Raw genomic sequence first — 20730 nt, 5'->3', positions numbered from 1 at the left:
GTATCAAACAGACTGTCAAATTACAGCGGTAAGGTTAGTGAGAGGTGGGAGAAATAAGAGATCAACTGAAGGACTTATATGCATGCATATAAGAGTAACCAACTGATGCAAAACATTGGGGGGTGAGGGCATGTATGGGAGTGGGGTGGGGGGGCAATGGTAAGATATGTACACATATAATACCTTAATAAAAAAAAATAAAAAAAGAGTAGGCATCAAGTTTGTCTTATCTGTTGCTGTATCCCTGGTTCCTATAATGTTTCCTTACTTATAGTAGGTTTCCAACAAACATTTGTTCAACAAATCTATAAATGAGTGTACATATAAAGTAGCTATTACAGTGCCTATCACATAATAGATGCTCAATAATTTATAGCTGCTGCTTCTGTTGTCTTTACTGTCATTATCATCATCATTACTACAAGAACTGAGCTAAATCTGCAACATGAGACTTTGTAATCCTCACTGGCTGTAAACATACTGAATTCACTCCAAGAATAAATGGATGTAGACCCACTAATTAGTTTGGTGACCTTGGTCAGGTTACATTACTTTCTTTCCCAAAGCCTCAGCTTCATTCATCCTATCTAATAAAGAGGGAATATGCTAATTGACTCTCACACCGTCGCAAAGATGGCAGCACCCACAGCCAGTAAGGAGAGAATATGCTAATTGACTTTCACACCCTCAAAGATGGCGGCACCCACAGCCACAAGATGGCGGCACCCAGTTCTCTCAGCCCCGCCAGGACAGCAGGCACACGGCAAGGCAAGGCCCACCCCCAGGCGGGGCCAGCCTTGCCATGTGCCTGCCTCCAGAGTCCCCCTGTCCCCTCAGCCCCCCAGCCAAGCAGGGCTGGCCTGATGTGCAGGCAAACCTTGGATGGCAGCTGCCCAGCCGCCCAGGGACGCTTGAGGCTCAGGTAACCAGGGCCAGCCGAGGCTTGTGCTGCCAGCAGTGGCAGCAGCACAGGTGTGATGGGGTGTCGCCTTCTCCTGATCGCTGGGTCACCTCCCATCCCTGAGGGCTCCCAGACCATGAGAGGGGGCAGGCTGGGCTGAGGGACCCCCCCCTCCAGTGCATAAATTTTCATGCACCGGGCCTCTAGTATATGTATACTCTGAGTGGCCAGATTATGATCTCTGAATGCATAATAATCTGGCCACTCAGTGTATATACTATATAATAAAAGGCTAATATGCAAATTGTCCCCTCAACCAGGAGTTTGACCAGCAGGAAGGCCAGCCAACCACCCATGTCCCCTCCCCCTGGCCAGGCTGGCCAGACCCCACCCATGCACGAATTCATGCACTGGGCCTCTAATATATATACACTGAGTGGCCAGATTATTATGCATTCAGAGATCATAATAATCTGGCCACTCAGTGTATATGGCAGTATTGCACAAGTCATGGATGCAATGGTGGTTAACACCAGGCTCTGTCTTTTACTAGAGATGTGACCTTGGACAAGTTACTAATCTCCCTTAGTCTAAGTTTCTTTATGTGTAAAATGAAGATAATTACAGTATCTAAGTCTACAGGGTGGTTGTGAAGATTAAATGAGATGATACAGGTAAATGATTATCACAGTACCTGACACAGAGTCAAGATTTAAATAATAATTATGACCCAAAGCCTCAGCCTCTGTCAGATCTTATGAGAAAGCCTTCATCTAATTATGTCATCTGAGATCAATGGGTGGGAAACTGCCAAGTTTGAAATGCCACTGCTAGATTGAAGATTCTTATGTGTCTCTGCAGCAGACAGTGCCCCTGGCCATTTGATCACTACATACTGCTGGTCTACTTCTTCCCACTGTCAGGGCATCATGATTTGAGCCATGTCAAAATGGCAGGGGAAATTGAAAGTCCCATTCTCTATTTTGATGCACACTCCACATTATTGAATCTTCCTCCATCTAAATATTATGGTGTGTGTGTGTGTGTGTCTAAACTCAAGATAAATAATTTGGGTACTTGCTATTCAACATTATCTGTAAACATGTTCACCTCTAGCAGAGGAAATAATTAAACTTTCACATAGATACTTAAAGCAATATTCTTTTGCATTGGATTCCCTTGGATGGTCATGATAATAATTCCTTACATTTGTATTGCTTTGATAGCTTTCAAAGAAATTTCACATTAGTCACTTGGACGGATACATCTAATTGCAGGATGAGGAAGATTATAGTCATTCAACCACTTTGAAACTTGAATAAACAGATATCTCAAGACTTCTTGACTTCCAATCTGGAGAATTTCTCTTTGGTAGCCTAACTCCTCGGGAAAGACTAAATCATTTACTCCTACCAACAGCTGGAAAGCGATCTGTTCATATCCTAAAAAAATCTCCACACTTCTTCACCTAGCAAATTAACTGACTCTCAGTGTGGATGACCCTGTCTGACTATTGATACTTTCATTCCTTTCCCTCACCTTTACATGCAACTGCACTCTATCCCTCTCTGTCTTGGTCTCTGCCAGTTTGGCCCATTTGTCAATTTTCAATCTTTATCATACCCCACGCAGGTGCTTATTATATGCTGCCAGTACATTTCCATGTCGTCCATCTTCTCAGTTTTTAAATCTACTACATGAAAGGTCATATTTCTCCATTCCAATTTCTGCTAATGGCCTTAACAACACTTAATGGAAACAAAACAAACAAACAAACAAACAAACAAAAGGATTTCACCTTTCAAAAGGTGTTGATCAACTTTAAACAAGTCCCCATTAATTCTGACTATGTTTCCAAGGATTAACGGAGCAGGACTGTTGATGCCCACTACACGGGAGCTACTTCATGACATGCAATGTTCCGCTGGATCCTTTCTGCTGTCTGAGGGCCATTAGTAGTCTGGCAAGTTATATTTAATCATTATCATCTTGTTTGAATAAAGGGCTAAGGAGGGCAGTTATCTCCCAAGCACATTAGATGTCCTCTCACAATTGAGTGACACTCCAGGGCTACCTAACCACTTCCTTCTTTTTCCCAAAGCCTTAATCAGATTTTGTAAACTCAGAAATTGGCAAACATTACCCAGTCCTATGCCATGGTTCTAGTTTGTTTGAGGGAGCTGAGAAAGGATATGTGCACAACATGCATGCTCACTGAGTTGGTGGTGGGAGGCTGTGAAAATGGCATCTTATAAAGGAGCCTGTTGGTTCTTGCAAACAGGTTTCCAAGACAAGAACTCTAAAGAGTTGCTCTGATGGGGCTGCAAGGGGTTAACATGACATTTTGGACACATGTCCTTTATCCACTGTCCCAGCTACTGCCTACTATTCAACTGGTTCCCACAGACTTATAAAGAAGAGCATGAAGAAAGTGGAGATCACTTAAGGGAGAGTACATCCATTTGTTGTGTCTGACCTCTTGCAATTCTGTGTGGAGACAAAGTTGACGACAGACATAGTCTGTGCCCTCAAGCACTGTAGTCAAAGAGACAGATAAGAAAATAATTATAGCATTGGAAGATGTCGACTGGCAGGAAGGTAGGGAGTGAGAGAGTGAGAGAACCATAGAGGAGAGTGTAGACATGTGTGGTGTGTGTGTGTATGAGCTAGGGACAGTTAGATTCTGCGGGTCCTCCAAGGGGCTGCCAAACTGGGCAGTCTTAGACAGCGGAGCCCCGCGCACAAAGCAGACACTTCTGGGCAGCCAGTGCGGACACAGAGACCACGCCATCTTGAGAAACAGAGCTGCTTGAGACTAGGATCCTGGCCTCAGCACCACCCAGTCACATCTCAGATGCAAACCAGGACCCTGCAGCCACTGGGGACAGAGAACAGCTTCAGACCAGCAGACAACAAGAATCCAGACTTGCGGCCACAGATTTCTGTGAGTCAAAGAGCCTATCCCCCTCCCTGCAGGATCGCGGATAGTGCCATAGTAATTGATAGATCTGCCCCTTACTCGGGCTGCACCGCCCTTACGGGAATTTGAGCCTGTACATGCACAGAGACTGGAATCTGCTCCCCGCAACGCAATCGGGCGACCAAACCCAAAATCCACGCAGGGCAGCAGTGCCGCCTGACTTAGATTCTGGGCAAGCACACACGGAAGTCTGTTTTCCGCAGTGCTGGCACACCACAGTGCTACTGTGCAACCCAGTCCCCCATGGTGACTGGGACCCAGATTCTCCTGGCAAGAGGCAGCACTGAGCACCACTGACTTGACTCTGTTTCTTACCATGTGCACCTGGGATCCCTGACTCACAGGGCATTCACACTAAGAGCCAGTGACTCCAATTCTTGGTTCATGCGCACACGGGGACCCTGATTCTCAGTGAGAAGCTGCACGAGGCAACAGAGACTCTGATACTCGATTCTTGGCACAGACACAGAAACTCTGACTCCTGGCATGCACTAGGGCACTCATTTTCGGCACATGCCAACAGAGCAGTGCAGGCAGGGTCCATGATTCTAGGGGCGCACACGAGACCACACTGAGTGCTGGTAACACTGACCCTGGGTGAGCCAGGTTCTCACCAACCCACAGCAGCCACATGTCCTAGTGTCAGAGCACTTCATTGACACTCGAGTGGTGCGAAGCTCCCACGGCACATGGCCCAGGTCCACGCAACTCGAAGTTTGAACCTTCTGGTGATAGGCAGAATGGGGAGACGACACAATCCCCAGAGGAAAGAAAATGAGGAGTCGCCAAGAAAGGAAATTAGTGAAATTGAAGCAGGCAACATGACCGAAAAAGAATTCAGAGTAATGGTCGTGGAATTTATACATCGGATGGATGAGAAAATCAACAACCTATGCAAGAATCAGGAAGAAATGAAAAGTGATATATCTACAATCAAAACCACCATGGAAGGTTTCAACAGTAGACTAGAAGAAGCAGAGGACCGAATTAGAGAGTTAGAAGATAAGGTAGAGTAACAAGCCCAATCTGAATAGCAACTGGAGAAAAAAATTTAAAAAGCAGGAGGAAAGCCTAAGGGAGCTTTGGGACAACAGGAAACAAAGTAACATACGTATAATAGGGCTGCCAGAAGGACAAGAAGAGCAGCAAGGATTAGAAAATCTATTTGAAGAAATAATGACAGAAAACTTCCTGGGAATGGGGAAGAAAAAAGTTACACAAGTACAGAGAGTCCGAAGCAGGATCAATCCCAAAAGACCCACACCAAGACAAGTCATAATTTTATTTTTTTCCATTTTTTATTGAGGAATTATATGTGTACATATCTTACGATTGCCCCCCCACTCCACTCCCATACATGCCCTCACCACCCCCAATGTTTTGTGTCCATTGATTATGCTTATATGCATGCATACAAGTCCTTTGGTTGATCTCTTATATCCCCCACCTCTCCCTAACCTTCCTACTGTAATTTGACAGTCTATTTGATGCTTTACTGCCTCTGTATCTATCTTTTTGTTCATCAGTTTATAAAGTTCTTTATTATCCACAATTGAGTGAGATCATGAGGAATTTTTCTTTTATTGACTGGTTTATTTCACTTAGCATAATGTACTCCATTTCGATCCAGGTTGCTGAAAATGGTAAGAATTCCTTCTTTTTTATGGCAGCATAGTATTCCATTGTGTAGATGTACAATAGTTTTCTGATCCAGTCATCTGCTGACAAACACCTAGGCTGTTTCCAAATCTTAGCTATTGTACATTGTGCTGCTATGAACATAGGGGTGCATATATCCTTTCTGATTCATGTTTCTAGTTTCTTAGGATATATTCCTAGAAGTGGGATTACTGGGTCAAATGGGAGTTCCATTTTTAGTTTTTTGAGGAAACTCCATACTGTTCTCCACAGTGGCTGCACCAGTCTGCATTCCCACCAGCAGTGCACGAGGGTTCCTTTTTCTCCACATCCTCGCAAACACTTGTAGTTTGTTGATTTGTTCATAATAGCCATTCTGACAGGTGTGAGATGGTACTGCATTGTTGTTTTGATTTGCATTTCTCGGATAATTAGTGACTTTGAGCATGTTTTCATGTGTCTCTTGGCCTTCCTTCTGTCTTCTTTCGAAAAGATTCTATTTAGGTCTGTTGCCCATTTTTTTATTGGGTCATATATTTTCCTTTTATTAAGTTGTTTAGGTTCCCTGTAGATGTTGGAGATTAAACATTTATCAGTGATAACATTGGCAAATATGTTCTCCCATACAGTGGGCTTTCTTGTTGTTTTGTTGATGGTTTCTTTTGCTGTGCAAAAGCTTTTTATTTTGATGTAGTCCCATTTGTTTATTTTCTCTTTAGCTTCCATTGCCCGAGTAGCAGTATCAGTGAAGAAGTTCTTTCAGCATATGTCTGAGATTTTGCTGCCTGTGGATTCCTCTAGTATTTTTATGGTTTCCCATCTTATGTTTAAGTCCTGTATCCATTTTGAATTTATTTTTGTATATGGTGTAAGTTGGTGATCTAGTTTCATTTTTTTTGCATGTATCTGTCCAATTTTCCCAACACCATTTGTTGAAGAGACTCTCTTGACTCCATTGTATGTGCATGCCTCCTTTGTCAAATATTAATTGAGCATAGTGGTTTGGGTTGATTTCTGGGTTCTCTATTCTATACCATTGGTCTATATGTCTGTTCTTATGCCAGTACCAGGCTGTTTTGAGAACAGTGGCTTTGTAATACAGCTTGAAATCTGGTATTGAGATCCCTCCTACTTTATTCTTCTTTCTCAGGATTGCTGCAGCAATTCGGGGTCTTTTTTTATTCCAGATGAATTTTTGGAGAGTTCTTTCTAGGTCTGTGAAATATGCCATTGGTATTTTAATGGGGAGTGCATTGAATCTATAGATTGCTTTGGGTAGAATGGATATTTTAATGATGTTGATTCTACCAATCCATGAACATGGTATGTTCTTCCATCTGTTTACGTATTCCTCTATTTCTTTTTTCACTGTCCTGTAGTTTTCCACGTATAGGTCTTTTACCTCCTTAGTTAAGTTTATTCCTAGGTATCTTAATTTTTTTTGGTGCAATGGTAAATGGAATTGCTTTTTTAGTCTCTCTTTCTGTAAGTTCACTATTTGTGTATAGAAATGCCATAGGTTTCTTTATGTTAATTTTGTATCCTGCTACATTGCTGAATTCATTAATTAAGTCTAATAGTTTTTTGATGGAGTCTTTAGGGTTTTTTATGTACAATATCATGTCATCTGCAAATAAGGACAGCTTTACTTCTACTTTTCCAATTTGGATGCCTTTTATTTCTTCTTCTTGTCTAATTGCAATGGCTAATACTTCAGTACTGTGTCAAACTGAGGGGTGAGAGTGGGCATCCCTGTCTTGTACCTGTTCTTAGGGGAAATGGTTTTAGTTTTTGCCCATTGAGTATGATATTAGCTGTGGGTTTATCATACATAGCTTTTATTATGTTGAGGTATGATCCTCCTATTCCCACCTTGCTGAGAGTTTTTATCAAGAAAGGGTGTTGGATTTTGTCAAATGCTTTTTCTGCATCAATTGATATGACTATGTGATTTTTATCTCTCAATTTGTTTATGTGATGAATCACGTTTATTGATTTGCAAATATTGTACCATTCTTGCATTCCTGGGATAAATCTTACTTGGTCATGGTGTATGATCTTTCTGATGTACTGCTGGATCCGATTTGCTAGAATTTTGTTGAGGATTTTGGCATCTATGTTCATGAGGGATATTGGCCTGTAATTCTCTTTCTTTGTGTTGTCTTTATCTGGTTTTGGTATTGGGGTGATGCTGGTTTCATAGAAGGAGCTTGGAAGTGCTCCTTCTTCTTGAATTTTTTGGAATATTCTGAGGAGGATAGGTTTTAGTTCTTCCTTGAATGTTTGGTAAACTCCCCTGTGAAGGCATCTGGTCCCGGGTTTTTGTTTGCTGGAAGCTTTTTGATGACTGCTTCCATTTTTTTCCATAGTTATTGGCCTACTAAGATGTTTAAATTATTCCTGATTGAGTTTTGGAACGTTATGTTTTTCTAAGAATATGTCCATTTCTTCCAGGTTGTCCAGTTTGTTGGAATAGAGTTGTTCATAGTATTTTTTAACAATCCTTTGTATTTCGGTGGGGTCTGTTGCTATTTCACCTCTTTCATTTCTGATTTTGTTTATTTGGGTCCTCTCTCCTTGCTTCTTGGTGAGCCTGGCTAGAGGTTCATCAATCTTGTTTATCCCTTCAAAGAACCAGCTCTTGGTTTTGTTGATCTTTTGTATTGTTTCTTTGGTCCTTATGTCATTTATCTCCGCTCTGATCTTTATTATTTCCTTCCTTCTGCTTACACTGGGCTTTTCTTGTTGCTCTCTTTTTAACTCTTTGAGTTGTAGGGTTAGGTAATTTATTACCATTGTTTCTTGTTTTTTTGCAGTAAGCTTGTAGAGTTATGGACTGCCTTCTCAAGACTGCTTTCGCTGTGTCCCATAGATTTTGGATTGTTGTGTTTTCATTGTCATTTATTGCCATGATGTTTTTTATTTCTTCCTTGATCTCTCTGGTAACCCAGTCATTGTTTAATAGCATGCTGTTTGGTCTCCATATTGTTTAGTTTTTTAGTTTTTTTTTATTGTAGTTGATTTCTAATTTTATGCCACTGTGATCTGAGAAGATGCTTGATATTATTTCTATCTTCTTGAATTTGAAGAGACTTTGCCTATGATTCTACATATGGTCTATCTTTGAAAATGACCCATGTGCACTTGAGAAGAATGTATATTCTGTTGCTTTGGGGTGAAATGTCCTGAAGATGTCAATTAATTTCATCTGGTCTAGTGAGTCATTTAGGATTGATGTTTCTTTGCTGATTTTTTGTTTATAGGATTTGTCCAATGGTGATAGTGGGGTATTAAAGTCTCCTACTATGATTGTATTGTTGTCAATCTCTCCCTTGATATCCTCCAGGAGTTTTTTTATGTATTTGGGTGCTCCTGTATTGGGTGCGTATATGTTTACCACAGTTATTTCTTCTTGTTGGATTGCTCCCTTTAGTATTATGAAGTGGCCTTCCTTATCTCTTGTTATGTCCTTCACTTTGAGAACTATTTTTTCAGCTATAAGTATTGCTACCCCAGCTTCATTTTCTTTTTGATTCTCCTGGAAAAACTTTTTCCATCCCTTCACCCTCAGTCTGTGTGCGTCTTTTTTTCTGAGATGGGTTTCTTGTAGACAGCAGATATATGGGTCTTGTTTTCTTATCCAATCTGTTACCCTATGTCTTTTGATTTTGGCATTTAATCCATTCACATTTATAGTTATTATTGATAGGTCCTTATTTGTCACGATTTTTATTCTTTACCCCTGTGTTCCTTCTTCGCTTCCTATATTTTTTTTTACAGCAGACCCTTTATCATTTCTTGCATTGCTGGTTTGGTTGGTCTTAATAAATTCTCTTAGTCCTTTTTTGTCTGTGAAGCTCCTGATTTCACCTTCAATTTTGATTGATAGGCTTGCTGAGTACAGTATTCTTGGATTCAGACCCTTCCTTTGCATGACTTTGTATATTTCAATGCATTCCCTTTTGGCCTGATGAGTTTCTGTTGAGAAATCAGTCACTAGTCTGATGGGGGTTCCTTTGTAGGTAACTTTCTGTCTCTCTCTGGCTGCTTTTAATTCTTACTTTGTCGTTGGTGTTTGCCAATTTAATTATAATGTGCCTTGGAGTTGGTCTTTTGGGGTTCATTTTGCTTGGACTCTGTGAGCTTCTTGGATTTGTGTGGGTTTTTTCTTCCCTATATCAGGGAAGTTTTCTGTCATTATTTCTTCAAACAGGTTTTCTATTCCTTGCTCAGTTTCCTTTCCTTCTGGAACCCCGATTATGCGGATGTTGTTTTGTTTTGTGTTGTCCCAAAGTTCCCTTAGGCTAGCCATGGGCAAACTATGGTCCGCGGGCCAGATCCAGCCCGTTTGACTGTTCTATCCAGCCCGCGGAGCCTAAAGAGCGGAGGGTTCTCTTGCTCTCCCCTCCTCTCCTTTACTTTGAATTTATATTAGTTCACACAAACACTCCATCCATGCTTTTGTTCCGGCCTTCTGGTCCAGTTTAAGAACCCATTGTGGCCCTTGAGTCAAATAGTTTGCCCACCCCTGCCTTGGGCTCTCCTCCTGCTTTTTAATTTTTTTTTTCTAGAAGCTGCACTACTTGGTTATTTTTTCCCACCTTGACTTCTAGCTCACTGATGCAGTCCTCTGCTTCTTCTAGTCTACTCTTGATCCTTTCTGTTGAGTTCTTTATAGCAGCAATGTCATTTTTCATTTCTTCTTGGTTCTTCTTCATTTCCTCTTGGTTCTTACTCATATTGTCGAATTTGTCTTCCATTCTTTTCAGCCACCTTATGACCATTTCTCTGAATTCTTTCTCTCACAGGTTGCTTGCCTCCATTTCTTTTACTTCTTTTTCTGGTGATGCCTGCTTTTCTTACATATGCGAGCTGTTTCTTTGTCTCCTCATGGTCTCTCTTCTCTGGATGTCTGGTTATGTAGTTCTCTCTCTCCTTCCTGTGGTGGAGTGTAGAGCTCCTCTGAATCCACGTGTTTGCGCCAATTGGGGACTGGTGTTCTGGTGCTTGCAGCTGTTCGGTGGTTGCCGCAGTTGTAGATTTTCAAGAATCCTGTAACCTCCACTTTCCCCTTCAAGATGGCGAGGTCTCCGCGTCCGAGCCCGTAGCTCTGGGAGGAGATCCAGCAGCAGTGGGGGCTGCCAGGTCAGGGTAACCCCGTCCAGCAGTCCCCCACCTTCTCCTGGAGTGTAGCTGTCCCTTAACTCGCCAACAAATTCTCTCCATGCGACCAGCTGTTCTTTCTTTCTGCTCCAGGACAAGGCTTGGAACCCGTCTGTCTATTCTGCCACCATTTTTCTTCCTCCATATCATAATTTTAATGGCAAATATTAACAACAAAGAGAGAATGTTAAAGGCTGCAAGAGAGAGACAGAGGGTTACCTAAAAAGATCCCCCATCAGATTATCAAATGATTTCTCAACAGAAACACATCAAACTAGAAGGCAATGGAAGGAGGTATACAAAGTGTTGCAAAGCAAAGGACTGAATCCAAGAATACTCTATCCAGCAAGACTATCAATCAAAATTAAAGGGGAAATCAGGAGCTTCGCAGACAAAAAAAGGCTAAGGGAGTTTATCACTACCAAACCAGCAATGCAAGAAATGCTAAAGGGAATACTATAAAAAGAATAAATAAAAAGGTAAGAAGAAACACAGGCACAAAAATAGATATTACTACAAACAAGTACCTTTCAGTAATAACTTTAAACGTAAACGTACTAAATACTCCAATCAAAAGACATCGAGTGGCTGAATGGATAAAAAACACAACCTATATATGTGCTGTCTACAAGAGACCCACCTCAGAACAAGGGACTCACACAGATTGAAAGTGAAGGGATGGAAAAATACCTTTCAGGCAAATGGAAATGAAAAAAAAGCTGGGGTAGAAATACTTGTATCTGACAAAACAGACTTCAAAGTGAAAGCCATAGCAAGTGATACGGAAGGCCACTTCATAATAATAAAGGGATCGATACAACAACAGGATATAACCCTGATAAACATATATGCACCCAATGCAGCAGCACCCAAATACATAACAAAACTCCTGGAAGATATCAAGGAAGATATCGACAACAATACAATCATAGTAGAGGACTTTAATACACCACTGACATCACTGGATAAATCCTCTAGACAAAAAATCAGCAAAGAAACAGCAATCCTAAATGGCTCACTAGATCAGATGGACTTAACTTACATCTTCAGAACACTGCATCCCAAAGCCATGAAATATACGTTCTTCTCAAGTGAACATGAAACATTTTAAAAAATAGACCACATATTGGGTCACAAGCAAAGTCTCCCCAAATTCAAGAAGATTGAAATCATACCAAGCATCTTTTCAGACCACAATGCCATAAAATTAGAAATAAACTACAATAAAAACAATCCAAAAATCTTAAACACTTGGAAGCTGAATAGCATGCTATTAAATAATGACTGGGTTACCAATGATATCAAAGAAGAAATTAAAAGCATCCTGGAAACTAATGACCACAAAAATACAACAATCCAAAATCTATGGGACACAATGAGAGCAGTCCTGAGAAGGAAGTTCATAGCTCTACAGGCCTACCTCAAAAAGCAAGGAAAAAATGGTAGTAAATCATCTAACTATACAACACAAAGATGTAGAAAGAGAGCAACAAGAAAAGCCCAGAGTGAGGAGAAGGAAGAAGATAATAAAGATCAGAGCAGAAATAAATGACAAGGAGACCAAAAAAAAAAAAAAAAAGAGAGAGAGAGAGGACTCAAATATGAGAGAGACAAAATAACAAGAGACCACACATAAATACAAAGGATCATTAAAAAATACTATGAACAACTCTACTCCAACAAACTAGACAACCTGAAGGAAATGGACATATTCCTAGAAAAATACAATCTCCCAAAACTCAATCAGGAAGATTCTAAAATTCTAAATAGGCTGACAACTATGGATGAAATTGAAGCAGTCATCAAAAAACTCCCAGCAAACAAAAGCCCGGGACCAGATGTCTTCACAGGGCAGTTTTACCAAACATTCAAGGAAGAACTAAAACCTATCCTCCTCAGACTATTCCAAAAATTTCAAGAGGAAGGAACTCTTCCAAGCTCCTTCTATGAAGCCAGCATCACCCTAATACCAAAACCAGATAAAGAAAACACAATGAAAGAGAATTATAGACCAATATCCCTCATGAACATAGATGCCAAAATACTCAACAAAATTCTAGCAAATCAGATCCAGCAATACATCAGAAAGATCATACACCATGACCAAGTATGATTTATCCCAGGGATGCAAGGATGGTACAATATTTGCAAATCAATAACCGTGATACATCACATAATCAAATTGAGAGATAAAAATCACATAGTCATATCAATTGATGCAGAAAAAGCATTTGACAAAATCCAACACCCTTTCTTGATAAAAATTCTCAGCAAGGTGGGAATAGGAGGATCATACCTCAACATAATAAAAGCCATATATGACAAACCTACAGCCAACATCATACTCAATGGGTAAAAACTAAAACCATTTCCCCTAAGAACAGGTACAAGACAGGGATGCCCACTCCCATCACTCCTGTTCAACATAGTGCTGGAAGTACTAGCCATTGCAATCAGACAAGAAGAAGAAATAAACGGCATCCAAATTGGAAAAGAAGTAAAACTCTCATTATTCGCAGATGACATGATATTTTACATAGAAAACCCTAAAGACTCCATCAAAAAATTATTAGACTTAATAAATGAATTTGGAAATGTAGCAGGATACAAAATTAACGTCAAGAAATCTATGGCATTTCTTTATACCAATAGTGAACTTATAGAGAGAGAGACTAAAAAAGCAATCCCATTTACCATTGAACCAAAAAAAATTAAGATACCTAGGAATAAACTTAACTAAGGAGGTAAAAGACCTATATGCGAAAAACTACAGGACACTGAAAAAAGAGATAGAGGAAGACATAAACAGATGGAAGAACATACCATGTTCATGAATTGGTAGAATCAACATCATCAAAATATCCATTCTACCCAAAGCAATCTATAGATTCAATGTAATCCCCATTAAAATAACAATGGCATATTTCACAGACCTAGAAAGAACTTTCCACAAATTCATCTGGAATAAAAAAAGACCCGAATAGCTGCAGCAATCCTGAGAAAGAAGAACAAAGTAAGTGGGATGTCAATACCAGATATCAAGTTGTAGTACAAAGCCACTGTTCTTAAAACAGCCTGGTACTGGCACAAGAACAGACATATAGATCAATGGAATAGAATAGAGAACCAAGAAATTGACCCAAACCACTATGCCCAGTTAATATTTGACAAAGGAGGCATGAACATAAAATGGAGTCAAGAGAGTCTCTTCAACAAATGGTGTTGGGAAAACTGGAAAGATACATGCAAAAATATAAAACTAGATCACCAACTTACACCGTACACAAAAATAAACTCAAAATGGATCAAGGACTGAGACATAAGACGGGAAACCATAAAAATACTAGAGGAATCCACAGACAGAAAAATCTCAGACATATGCCGAAGGAAATTCTTAACCGATACTGCTCCTAGGGCAATGGAAACTAAAGAGATAATAAACAAATGGGACTACATCAAAATAAAAAGCTTTTGCACAGCAAAAGAAACCATCAACAAAACAACAAGAAAGTCCACTGCATGGGGAACATATTTGCCAATGTCATCACCGATAAGGATTTAATCTCCAACATTACAGGGAACTCATACAACTTAACAAAAGGAAGATAAACAACCCAATTAAAAAATGGGCAAAGGATCTAAATAGACACTTTTCAAAGGAGGACAGAAGGAAGGCTAAGAGACATATGAAAACATGCTCAAAGTCACTAATTATCCGAGAGAGGCAAATCAAAACAACAATGCAGTATCATCTCACACCTGTCAGAATGGCTATCATCAACAAATCAACAAACGACAAGTGTTGGCAAGGATGCAGAGAAAAAGGAACTCTTTTGCACTCCTGGTGGGAATACAGACTGGTGTAGCCACTGTGGAGAACAGTATGGAGTTTCCTCAAAAAACTAAAAATGGAACTCCCATTTTGACCCAGTGATCTCACTTCTAGGAATATATCCCAAGAAACTAGAAACACGAATAAGAAAGGATATATGCACCCCTATGTTCATAGCAGCACAATTTACCATAGCTAAGATTTGGAAACAGCCTAAGTGCCCATCAGCAGATCAGTGGATTAAAACACTGTGGTCCATCTACACAATGGAATACTATGCTGCAGTAAAAAAGGAGTTCTTACCATTTGCAACAGCATGGATGGAGATGGAGAGCATTATGGTAAGTGAAATAAGCCAGGCAGAGAAAGATAAATATCACATGATCTCACTCATTTGTGGAATATAATGAACAACATAAACTGTTGAACAGGGACAGATCCAGAGACAGAGAAGCATCGATCAGATGCCAAACCTCAGAGGGAAGATAGGGGAGGGTGGGGGAAAGGAGGAGAGATCAACCAAAGGACTTGTGCGCATGAATATAAGCCTAACCCTTGGACATGAACACCAGGGGGTGAGAGCATGAGTGGGGGGTTTGGGGGGTTAATGGAGGGATGAGGCACATATGTAATACCTTAATCAATAAAGAAATTTTTTTTAAAAAGAGAGAATAGACATACAAAAAAAGAAAGTAATTACATTAAAGGACAGTAGGGAAAAAACTATTAAGAGGGAAATACAGGATGCTGGGGAACACAAAAGAGAAGTACCTGGGGAATCAGAGAAGGTCTCTTTGAAGAAGTAATACCCAAGCTGAGCTCCTAAGGATGCCAAAGAAGTAGATGAGTGAATAGAAGTGGCTGGAAAGGAAGAATGTTCCAAACTTTGAGAATCACTTGCACATGAAGCCAGTGGAGGGGAGGGAGAGAGAGAGAGGGGGAGAGAGAGGGAGAGAGAGAGAGAGAGAGAGAGAGAGAGAGAGTTAGAGAATCATTGAGTAGGCTGAAGATCAAAGATTAGGTTGGCTGGTATAGTGTGCAAGGACCAGACCACAGAATTCTACCTGCAGAGCTGCATAGGCTGTTCTGGGAAATGATCTGGTATTTGAATAATTCTACAATTTCTGTTGTATGCTATGAATATAGCATCAGTAGGAGGTATCTTGGGCCAGAAGAAGTGAAAAAAATGAAAATGTTGTTCCTGTCCTCAAGATGTTCAGAGTTCATTTTGAGTACAAAGTCCAGATTTTAAAAAGACTTCAGAAGCCTACAAGGCATAGTGGCAGGGATCTGGTGTGTCTGTAAGGCCTAGATGTTTACATAGTAGCTGAGGCACCTGAGTGAGCCCTAGGGGTTAAGGAAAGGCTTAAGGAAAACATGGAGCCCTACTCAGAGAATCAGGCTTCACCAGCTCCCTTATACAAGCCTCGTGGCCCTATACCCTATTTCCTTTGGAGTTGGTTACATACCTCTAACAAGCCATCCGGGGTCATTGTCAATACTGAGAGGCAGACACTGACCTTTGGTACCTTCTCCTAATGTTCTGAGCCTCAATATAATTATCTATAAAATAGGTACAGGAGAAAGCAGAATTGACTTCAGGCACTTTGAAAGTTCTTTCCAAAGAAAACTTTCTACACCTTGTTCCCAAAGCACCTCATACTGCTTCTCCATGGTGGTAGTTCATATTAAATATAATCAGCAATATTAGCCCTTTAGGAGGAGTTTTCTGGCAATACAAAGCTTTAGCCCAATGTTTTCCCTGATGGATTTTTGTTGGCTAGGCATTAAGGAAGGGAAATGTGCAATAGTCAAGTAATTTTTAAAGTTCTAAGTTATATAAGATTTTATACTGCTAGATTCCTCAGAACCTTTATATACTTAGTAGTGGCCCAGTGCATGAAATCCATGCACGGGGGGGTGGGGGAGAGTTCCCTCAGCCCAGCCTGCACCCTCTCAAATCGGGGACCCCTTAGGGGATGTCTGACTGCCAGTTTAGGCCCACAGGAATTGGGCCTAAACTAGCAGTTGGACATCCCTCTCACAATCTGGGACTGCTGGCTCTAACCGCTCACCTGCCTGCCTGCCTGATTGCCCTTAATTGCCCTCCCCTGCCGACCTGATCTCACTCCCAACTGCCCTCCCCTGCTGGCCTGATCTTGCCCCCAACTGCCCTCCCCTGCCAGCCTGATCTTGCTCCCAACTGCCCTCCCCTACCGACCTGATCTCACTCCCAACTGCTCTCCCCTGCCGGCCTGATTGCCCCTAACTGCCTCTCTCTGCCTGATCGCCCCTAACTTCCCTCTCCTGCAGGCCTGATCTCGCCCCCAACTGCCTTAAAACCCCTCCTCAGCCCCCACCTTAGGTTCTGCCTTCACAGTTCACCCATATTTGGTTCTGATTGGTCAGTTTCTATGCCAGTCAGCATCAAAAGCTCTGCCTCTTAGGTAGCCATTGGTTCCTCGCAGTTCACACATATTTGGTTCTGATTGGTCAGTATCTATGCCAGTCAGTGTCTCTGGGCCTATCTCTGGGCCTGATCAGAGAAGCGGGGCTGATCAGCAGCCCCCGTGGAGGCCCAGAGAAAAAGAGAGGCGCCTGTTGGCCAGGCCCAGAGAGAAAGAGAGAGGCAAGGGCTGATCAACAGCTGCCATGGAGGCTACGGCTCAGACCCTGCTTCTCTCTCCAGGCCTCTGTCTGGGACTGATCTGAAGCCCCCTCAGCAGTCAGTGCTGGGTCTCTGCACCTGCAGCGGCAGCAGTCAGTGGTGTGTCACCACGGCAACCCAGCACTGACTGCAGGATTGACTTCCGGTGTTCAGTTGAGCCTTCGGTCATTACAGTCACTGCATATATATATATATATATATATATATATATATATATATATATATATAAAAGAAGTACACTGAAGAGAGAAAAGATGGTGGCTGACAGGATAGAGGTGAGGGAGAGGATGTGAGTGAGGGTGAGTGAGGGGATGAAAGGAGAGTGTGTGGATGTGTGTGGTGTGTGTGTGAGTGAGTGAGGGACAGTTAAATCCAACAGAAGCAGCAGGGGCTGGCAGACCAGGCTCTCTTGGACAGGGCAAGAATACCAGTGCTGCGGGCACTCCCTGAACTGCAGGACTCGGCACAGAGCCCACACCATCTTGAAGGGGAGAGCGGCCTCTTCTAGGAACTCATCAGCACCACCACCCAGATGGGCCTTGGACATTGCCCCTGACCGGACAGCCACTCCAGCCAAAATCCTGCTGCCCTACCAGCAGACCCAAGGACCCTGGGACCTCCACCTCCAAAGGTGCACCACTCCCACAGCAGTAAGTGCAACATCCCCCCTCCCCAGCTGCATACCTCCAGAAACCACATTCATGCGTTTCCAGCGCGCAGACTTCCAGGGAACACCATTCCACAGGCAGCACCTAGGAGCCACAGGGAGCCCCTGCTGGGTGTGATTCTGTACAGACAAGGGCGCGCTGCCCTGCAGTAGAAATTCTGAATTTCCTCTGCCTGAATAACTGTCCACAGACATCCCAGCTGCGCAACTTCAGCGCCAGGGTCCCTCAGAGTGCCTCAGAGCTCTGCAATGGCAAAAGCACTACCACAGTTGTGCATTTCCAAGGAGCAGGCCCCCTGAGCCCATCTATCCACAGGGCGCTCTGGGGAGCCGCTGTGAGCCCCGGCTGGGTGCAATCTTGGACAAAAATGGATGCACTCCCCCCGGCAGTAGAAATTCTGAATGCACACATCCTGGACACCTGCCCACAGATACCTCGATTATGTGGCTTCAGTGCCAGGGCCCTTCAGAGTGCTTCAGTGTGCTGCACTGGCAAACTCACCACAGGTGTCCCTGTGAGCCGCCACTGGGAGCGCATGCCTAGCCAACCACAGGTGCAGCAGCAAAAAGTGAGTCTTCCCACCTTACAGCTGCAGAACTCTGGACACTACAGTCACACGCTTTTCCAGTGCACAGGCTCCCAAGCCCACCCCTTCACAGGCAGCCCTTGGGTGCAGCTGTGAGCTCCTGCTGGGCACGCACTTATACAAATAGGGGCACAATGCTGAGCTGTAGAAATGCTGAATTCCCTCTTCTGGGATACCTAACCACAGACACCACAATCCTGTGGCTTCAGGGCCAGGGCCCTTCAGAGTGCATCAGTACACCCTGCTGGCAATCGCACCGTGGGTGCCCCTGTGAGCCGCCACTGGGGGCGTGTGTATCCAACTACAGAAGCAGCAGCAAAAGCTGAATCTTCCTACCCCAAAACGAAAAACTGTTGACACCACAGTCATGCCTTTCCAGACCGCAAGCTTCCTGAGCCCCACCACCCTGACAGACAGCTTCTGGGTGTCACTGTGAATCCCCACTGGGCACACGTGATTTCAACCAAGAGCACAAGACAGCAAAAATTGGGACACCACCCCCCTCCACTGCTGCTGACTTCTAGACACCACAGATGTGCCTTTCCAGCTCGCAGGCCTACATCAAGAGAACCCAAATAGCTCAAATAGGGAGCTACACTAGATTACCAAGCCCAGGAGACTTGAGAGATTGCACCAATACCACCATCCCCAAAATAACCTGTGTAGCAAAGCAAACAGATCTACAATTAAAACATTACTGCAAAACATGGGAAGACAAAAAAGCAATCCCCAAAGGAAAGAAAAAGAGGAATCACCAGAAAGGGAGTTAAATGAATTCGAGGCTAGTAACATATCAGAGAAAGAATTCAGGAGTAATGGTTATAAGGATGCTCAAATAGCTGGATGACAAATACACACAACACAATGACAAATACACACAACTCAAAGAGAATTATAAGGAGCTGAATGAGAATGACACCAACATGAAAAGGAACCAAGAGGACATGAAGAACAGCATAACTGCAATAAAGAACACAATGGAAGGCTTAAACAGTAGACTAGAAGAGGCTGAGGACTGTATCAGCGAATTAGAAGAGAAGGTAGGAAAAAACACACAAACAGCAGCAACTGGAAAGAAGACTTAAAAAGCAAGAGGAGAGCCTAAGGGAGCTTTGAAACAACACAAAATGAAACAAGATTCGCTTAATAGGGATACCAGAAGGAGAGGAAGAGAAGCAAGGAACAGAAAACCTGTTTGAAGAAATAATGACAGAAAACTTCCCTGATATTGGCAAGAAAAAAAAAAAAAAAAACTACGCAACTCTAAGAAGCATATAGAGTCCCAAACAAGATGAACTCCAAAAGACTGACACCAAGACACATCATAATTAGATTGGCAAACACCAAGAACAAAGTAAGAATCTTACAGGCTGCCAGAGAGAGTTGGAAAGTTACCTACAAGGGATCTCCTATTAGAATATCAACTGATTTCTCAACAGAAACACACCAGGCCAGAAGGGAATGCAATGTAATATACAGAGTGATGCAAAGCAAGGGACTGAATTCAAAATACTATACCCATCAAGGCTATCATTCAAAATAAATTGAAGGTGGAATCAGGAGCTTCACAGACAAAAAAGGGCTAAGAGAGTTTATTACCACCAAGCCAGCAATGCAAGAAATGCTAAAGGGACCTTTGTAAAAAGAAATAGAAAAGAAAGAAGGGACACAGGCATAAAGAATAAAAATGACAACAAAAAAGTACTTATCAATAATAACATTAAATGTAAATGGATTAAATGCTTCAATCAAAAGACATAGGGTAGCTGAATGGATAACAAAACAGAACCTATATATTTGCTGTCTGCAAGAGACCCACATCAGAACAAATGATTCACACAGACTGAGAGTGAAGGGATGGAAAAAAAATTTTCAGGCAAATGGAAATGAGAAAAACCTGGGGTTGCAATACTTATATCTGACAAAATAGACTTCAAAGCAAAGGCCATAACAAGAGATAAGGAAGGCCACTACATAATACTAAAGGGAGCAATTCAACAAGAAGATATAACTTCAGTAAACATATATGCACCCAATACAGGAGCACCCAAATACACAACTTCTGGAAGATATTAAGGGAGAGATCAATAGCAATACAGTCATAGTAGGGGACTTTAATACCGCATTGACACCACTGTATAAATCCTCTAAACAAAAAATCAGCAAAGGAAAAGCAATCCTAAATGACTCACTAGATCAGATAGACTTAATTGACATCTTCAGAGCATTTCACCCCAGAGCTACAGAATATACATTCCTATCCAATGCACGTGGGACATTTTCAAAGATAGACC

Source organism: Plecotus auritus, assembly GCF_963455305.1.
Source record: "Plecotus auritus genome assembly, chromosome: X".
In the NCBI taxonomy this organism is placed as follows: Eukaryota; Metazoa; Chordata; class Mammalia; order Chiroptera; family Vespertilionidae; genus Plecotus; species Plecotus auritus.
The sequence above is the reverse complement of the archived record's forward strand: the minus strand, read 5'-3'. Positions refer to the sequence as shown.